At 41.5% G+C, this 7,606-nt stretch overlaps 1 long non-coding RNA gene across 1 annotated transcript; it reads left to right on the top strand.

Moving 5' to 3' along the window:
• Positions 1 to 460: 460 nt before the first annotated feature.
• On the top strand, positions 461 to 7,310 carry LOC148394629 (uncharacterized). Its single transcript, XR_015860087.1, has 2 exons — positions 461 to 4,759; positions 5,942 to 7,310. It is a non-coding gene; the product is annotated as an uncharacterized LOC148394629 (long non-coding RNA).
• Positions 7,311 to 7,606: the final 296 nt, after the last annotated feature.

Below are 7,606 nucleotides of genomic sequence, written 5' to 3'. Positions count from 1 at the left end.
TTACCAGCCGTAGTCACTATGCGCTGCAGGGCCTTCAAGTTCTGTTCAGTGCAGTTACCACCCCAGACAGCGATGCAACTGGTGAGGACACTCTCAATGGTGCCACGGTAGAATGTAGACAGGACTGCCTGAGGAGCACATGCACGCCTGAGCTTCCGCAGGAAGTACAGGCGGCGCTGAGCTTTCTTTGCCAGTGACGAGGTGTTTGCGGACCAGGAGAGGTCCTCACTGATGTGCACCCCCAGGAACTTGGTGCAGCTCACCCTCTCCACCACAGCACCGTCGATGATCAGCGGCAGGTCTTTTGTGTGACCCTTCCGGAAGTCAACAACGATTTCCTTGGTCTTGTTGACGTTCAGCAGGAGGTTGTTGTCCCTGCACCACGTGGTCAGAAGGTCAACTTCCGACCTGTACCGAGTCTCGTCGCCCTTCGTGATGAGACCCACCAAAGTCGTGTCGTCAGCAAACTTCACTATGCGGTTGTCGCTGTAGGTTGCAGTGCAGTCATGCGTCAGCAGGGTGAAGAGCAATGGACTGAGCACGCAGCCCTGGGGGGCCCCCGTGCTCAGCGTGATTCTGGCGGAGATTTTGTCGCCAACACGCACCACTTGAGGCCTCTGACAGAGGAAGTCCAGTAGCCAGTTGCAGAGGGAGGTACTGAGGCCCAGCTCGTCGAGTGTGCAGATGAGTCGCTGCGGCACAATGGAGTTGAAGGCAGAGCTGAAGTCCACAAACAGCAACTTCACATATGAGTCCTTACTCTCCAGGTGGGTGAGGGCCGAGTGGAGGGCAGAGCAGATGGCATCCTCAGAGGACCGCTTGGCATGATACGCAAACTGGAAAGGGTCAATGGTGGGGGGGAGAATGGATTTGATGTGCTCCATGACAAGCCGCTCAAAGCACTTCATGATGATGGGCGTCAGTGCCACGGGGCGGTAGTTTTATCACAAGAATCTTAGAAATTTGAATACAAATCAAAATGTATGTTTTATTTTACTCAATTGTATGATTTAGAGAATCCATATGTAGTAAAGTGTTGTATTACTACATATGATTTCATCATCATTTAATTTGACTTTCTTTCCAAAACGCTCAATTTCTCAGTTCACACATCTTCTACATGTGTTACTGGTTCTCCATTTTTTTCTCTAGTTAATTATCAATCCAAAAGCTACGTGTTTCTTCTTAGCATTCAACCTGCTCAAAATCACTCTTTCATCAAAGTCGCTCTACTAATTTCCCATAGTAGTCGCCAACGACTTCAACCATTCAACCTTTCATTCAGGCAATCATTCATCAATGCTCATCATATGCATCTCACACAGTCTCCAAAAAGGAGTCTTCCTATCACATTGGTCCCAATTCATCCAAGCTCACCACACAACATTCATATCTCATTTTCAACTCAAGTTTCCTGGTAGAATAATCCACCAATTCAAAAAAAACTTAACTAAAACAAACAACTGGCAAATTAATCTGAATTTTTTCTTTGTTTTTAAATTTGAAGAACTCAATCTGCAGAGGTTTGTTGCATTTAGAATTTTGTATAATCTTATAACACAACCAATCAATTATTCCTATTAAATGTAGCATTGCAAAATCTTAAATCCACAATTTAGCTTCTTCCAATTCCTGAAAGCATGTTCTGTCGTATTTTTCTTCTTCTTCGAATTTCTCATGTGGGCTCGACACTTAACATGCACTAGTGTGGATTAGTTTCTGCTCGCAAACAGATTTCTCTCTTTTCCTCTCATTTTTATCTGTCAAAATTGTTTCTGTTCTGCGGTTTAAATTGAATAGACAACAGTCTAGCAAATTTCTTTATACTAAAAGTTCAGCCAATCTTCATCAATGTAACACATACACACACACATGCACAGCTCTCCTGTGCGGAAGGTAGGTCCCAGCACCAATGATTCGTCAAAGGCTGGCCATTTCCTGTGGTCGATCATGAGCTGGTCCCTCTCATGCACACGAGGACAGCACATTCTAATTTTATTTATTTATCTTCTAGAAGCAAGTTGCATTTCTTTACCACTTGATTTACATATTTTAACTTTAGTGTAACACAATTTGATCTTTAGTTGTCATTGGACATACAAACAGTATTGTCATACTTCTTGTATGGACAGGAGCTCTAACAATCTAAAAAGATTTTTGATAACCTGACAATGACATGTTTTGCTGTCATATGGGAGAGGTTTCAGATCTTTTAAATTTCGATACATGATTTGCATAGGACCGGAAACTCCTCTTGCCCCTTGCTTGAGCCGCGGCCTTGCACCTGCTCACAGGGGTCTTAATGTCTCCTGGTCTGACAAACACTTGTGACCTCATCAGTTTCCATCTTTCCAGCTTTTTTCTCTTGAATTCGTTCTCATCTCTTTGTGAAGATTTCAACCACACTCTAGCACTTCTACCACTTCTTCCACATTTCAAATTTCCTTGTACTCCATACATTTTCTTCCACTTCAGCATGTATTGCATACAATTAAGAAATCTACTCGCCATGAACTTCTCATCTCAAGGAAGAGCAGAGCATGAGATTTACCGTTCTTATTTCCCATCTTAATTTTAGTAGTTTAAGGTTTTACAATTTTTTTTTCAATTTTTTTTTTCTTTGAGGATCCTCAATGCAGGTTTGAATTGACCTTTCAACAAATTACTAGCCTGTATTAATGCCGTGGATCAATGCTAGAACTGGTATTTAGTCAATTTGTCCTACCAGTCACACACTCAATCACATAAACTCCCGCGCTTTTATAGGCCTATTCAGGGATGGGTGTAAAACCCTCCCAAACAGCTTTGGAAAAACGGACAAAAGAAAAAATCTACGCCCTTTTCTTAGCCCGTTTCTTCCACTGGGACTTGAACCCAAGCTGTTCTTTGGCCGGAAAAACATACAAAGAAAAATCTACGCCCTTCTTTGATTAACAAAAAAGAAGCTCTCTGTTTCTTAGCACGTTTGTCAGGTTCAAAGTGCTAACTGAATATCTGAATAAGAGAAAGGATCAGCAGACAAAAACAAGTGAGGCAGAATATTGATTTTTCTCGCGAGGAGTGCGATACAGATTGCTTTCTAGAATCTGACTTAATATCTGTTTACACTCTCGCTCTTCTTATTTGGAACGCCCTACCCACAGTGTGAGACGATTAGCCCCTAAGGGTGAGGGGAAAAAGATTTTGGGCTTCGTCTCGTAAGAAAAGAAACAAAAAGTAATGCACAAAGTGTTGCGTGCAGATATGGCTATATCAGCAAAACAGTTTAAGCAATATCCCGAGAGATAAAAAGAGAAAGTGATGTTCTTTAAGGAAGATCAGAAGGTTCATGACGCATCGTTTGATGTGTTGTTTTCACGATCTGTTCTGGTGGATGTCATTTTTCTGTTGAGATGTCAGCAGTATCTTGTTTGACACAACCGTGATCTCGCCCCTGACTCAGCCGTAATCCTGCTGTTCTGTTGTACAAAATAAGAATAAGCAAGGCAAAGCAGCAAGCATGCTGAGCAGTAACATTATGAATAAGTAATCATTAGAGAACGCATGATAACATATATATACAATTTTTCTAACAACGTTCCTTCCACTGGGACTCTAACCCAAGCCAGATCCCTCAGCTCGGAAGAACAGACAAAGAAGAGTCTACGCACCTCTTCAATGAACAAAAAAGAAGCTCTGCTTTTCTTAGCCTGTTTCTTCCACTGGGACTCGAACCCAAGCTGGCTCTCGTGCACCTCTACGTGTTACGCGTTTAACAACACAACTCAACTTCAGGCCTTTAACTCACTTGTCCCCTGGTTCGTTGCACTGCCGGGTCCCGTCAATCCACCTCTGTCAGACGAAGGCAGACCTAAGATGCTGGCCCAGCGAAGAATTCTCTTCCCAGGACTTTCTTCTCCAGGTCCTCCTAATGGACGCTGGCTTGTCGACAATGCAGCACGTCCTTCTTCGTCAGACAGATAGCGGGTATGAGGGATCCCGGGTTTCGGCACCAAAATGTTAGAGTTGTGCTCACTCTAACTTATTTTGCAAGAACCACACGGCAGACAAGCAAGTCCTTTTAGACACCTGCAGGTGGAGAGTTCACCCGTTGAAGGAATGAAGTCTAAACTCTCCCTCCTGCAAGGGCATATTTATTAAGAGAAACAGAGTGGGGGTAAGAGTAGGCTGAATAGGAAGCCCTTGTCCCTTGTTTCACGACCTTGTGTAGGATGGGACAAACTAGTTTATTTATTACCGGTTGCATTCCAACATAATCATACGATAAGGATAATCTGAAAAACCCTGACAAAAATGACAAAATTGAAAGAATGATGAAAGAATTAGGTGAGACAGTGTATGTGCAAGAATGGAGGAGAATGTTTACAGGAAGGTCACTTGGAGATAAAACCAGCAGGTGCCAGAGGGAGACAGCCCAACCAAAGATGATCGTCAAGGCTGAAAGACGGAAAGGAAAACAACAGCCCCCACACATCGAATCGCCCATAATCAGCACCCAACCCCACGGAACCAGCTCACACCGAACCAGCACCCACTCCCATGGAATCAGACTCTCCTTCAAACTTGCCCCACCCCAAAGACTCATCACCCATCAAACTCGGCCCACAATGTGCAACTGAATATAAGCTGATCAAAGAACCTTGAACATTGCCTTTTCTGAATGGAGACTTTCTGCTCTTGAAAGGCCCAGCGCTGTATTGTACTTTCCTGAAAACAAAGCTTTCTTGACAAGAATTGTGATTGAACTCAACCAACCTGTGTAAGTCTAATTTCTGCTTCAGTGTCTTAGCATTTTCCTAAATCTGAAGAAATCGAACGAGCACACAGTGAGTAAATTGGATAACAGGTGATTGGCAAGGGCTTTTGCCGTGAGGCGCAGATAGCGCGCTCCCTAAATTGTGGACAAAATCCAACAGTACGTTTGTCCTTTATGTAAACAACCGCCGCGCCCCGCCACTGACATCACTTGAAATTCAAATTACAGTAATGCTTTGGTACATCACGGTTCTCCAAACTTTCTTTCTGCTGCTCGATTACTGTTTTCAGCTGCATATTTTACAACTTGAAGTTTGATACCTGCAAAATATGAGTTTCTTTTAGGTGCCATTTTTCTTAAGTCCTTCCCATTTAGAGCGCCCTCATCCAGTTTCGTCTGAAAATATATATATTTTTTTTTCAGATGTAGTTTTTTTGTTTTGTTTATTTAGTTGTTTCATCAAAGTCAAAGTCTGCTTTATTGTCGATTTCTTCATATGCCAAGACACACAAAGAGATCAAAATTACGTTTCCACTATCCCACGGTGACAAGACATAGTACACAATATGCATACAAGTAAACAACACAAAAACCCCCAAGAAAGCACAAACAATGAATAAATAAGAGTGATGAATAAATAATAAATAAACAAATAACATAACAAATGTAAGAGGAGCAAAAATGGAGCAAGTGTGCAGACAGTGGACTTGGATATGGCGCTTTAAAGTGTTAATTGCTTTATTTGATTTTTTCTCTATTTTTTATGTTTTGAATATGTTCAAGATAAAGATATAAAAGCATGTGAAGTGATCAACTATACTAAAAATAACGTGAAGTGGTCAACTATACTTGTAAGTGATGTGTTAATGATCAAGTAAATATTTGTGAAAAAAAACATATAAGTCACTCCTGAGTATAAGTCGCCCCCCCACCCAAACTATGAAAAAACCCGCAATTTATAGTCCGAAAATTACGGTAATCTGAACCAAATCGAAAAAGTTTGAAACAGGGTTAGAGTACTTTTTTTTCATTAGAGTTAGTGTCTATTGTTTGTTCTAATTATTTTTATAGAGCAAGTTTTTTAGTATTTATTACTAGGTTTTTTTTAATGTTTTGGTTTATTCATTGTGTTTCATTCTGGACCCTGTCGACTCCTGCCTTCTACCAATCGTCTCTCCTATGGAGGCTGTGCTGTTGTGCGTGCGTCCCCCGATGCGGCATGGATCAGTCTTTGAGGGACCTTCATAGAGCTCGCCCAACAGAAGAGTCACGCACTCCTGCTGCTCTCACAAGGATGGCGTTGTTAATCGCCTGGTGATTGACAAACAAATCGTTTATCTTTCCAATGGATTTCCTCTGCCTGATGGAGACTTGGACTGGCACCCGTAAGCAAAGTGCGATGCTTGACATTTTACTGCCTGCGTGTTCTTACTTGGACACTCGAAGAACTTCATTTTGTGGTAGAGGAACGGCTACTATTTTTGAAAATAATTTTAAATGTAAATGGTGGCACTTTCTTTTAAGTTGGTGCGGCTGTTCCTGTGATCGGTGCTGTCATTTACCGTCCTCCCAAATACAGCAAGGAGTTTCTAAATGACTGCAAATATTCTTGCTGAAAGTATGTTACAGTATATGATCACATCCTATTTATGGGGGATTTTATTAATCATGTGTTCTGCCCCAAAAAAACATCAGGTAAAGATTAAGAGCAGTGTCTGGCCCTACTCACAATCAAGGACATACTTTATATCTTGTCCTTGCTTTTTGGTCTACAGGTTCCAAATTGGAAAGTGTTGGAAAATATGATTTACATTCATTTGACTGTGGTGTTTGGTGTCGTGGTTTCCTGTGCTGCTGTTGAACCTACTGCTGGCAAATGCAGCCGTAATATTTGTAACCGTCTTACTGCTAGTCGGTTCTACCTTTGCTCAGCTTTGTGTTCCATCTTCCAACACAGGGGATCTTGGCTACGCTCATGTTGCCATAACGTATGGCATTATTGGATTCTGTGGCTGCAGTAAAAACAGTGTGGTCAAATACTGTTAGACTAATTTGCACATTTTGGACAATTTACCCTGTGGGGAACATGTAAAATAAGCTAGCTAAAATAGCAAGGTGAAATAAGTATGGATTGCCACCAAAAAAGGACAAAAGTAGACGAAGAAGAAATTTACCCAAAGATACTAAACATGGCAGAACCAAAGAACCGAAATTTAAAAAGCGAGTGCAGGAGATTTCAGAGACATTTTGAAGAGTGAATATTTGAAATATCAATAATGCACATCAATTCTGTTACTAGCCTATTTTTTCCCCACTATGTACTTGCGTTGTTCTTGTTACCACATAGAGTACACACCGCTGTGCATAGTGCACACACAAAGTCATCTGATGTCATCTGATGTGGATTTGCTCCTTGATCAAGTGACGTTTGTCCAGATTTTTGTCACGAGTGCCATCGGATAATCACCGCAGCTGGATGGCCTGATTTACATATCGAGCGCAGCTGATACGCACCAGAATAATTTATTAAAATTATATACGCTTCTGTTTTTAAGTCCAGTTCAGTCTGTTATTGTTGATAACCATTTCAAACGAACATTAATAGGTATGATGCTAAGCCTAATAGTAACTTAAATATCTACCAAGCTTGAAATATCCCTGTCCCATTTTCCCCTTTATTGTTTTTTTCTCTGTACTGTAAATCTTATGTCTAAGAAGAAATCTGAGGCTGCTATTCTGAGAATGAGCTACCAAAGCTTTTTATGAATAAATCAATCAGAATCATCTCCTCCTCATCTCCGGGGACTTCAATCATGCTTCCCTGGCCTCTTCCCTCCCCACCTTTACGCA

The sequence above is a fragment of the Syngnathus floridae genome, chromosome 8 (assembly GCF_059516105.1).
Source record: "Syngnathus floridae isolate MCC-2025c chromosome 8, RoL_Sflo_1.0, whole genome shotgun sequence".
NCBI lineage: Eukaryota > Metazoa > Chordata > Actinopteri > Syngnathiformes > Syngnathidae > Syngnathus > Syngnathus floridae.
Note: the sequence above shows the minus strand (reverse complement) of the source record. Positions and strands in the feature narration are given on the sequence as shown.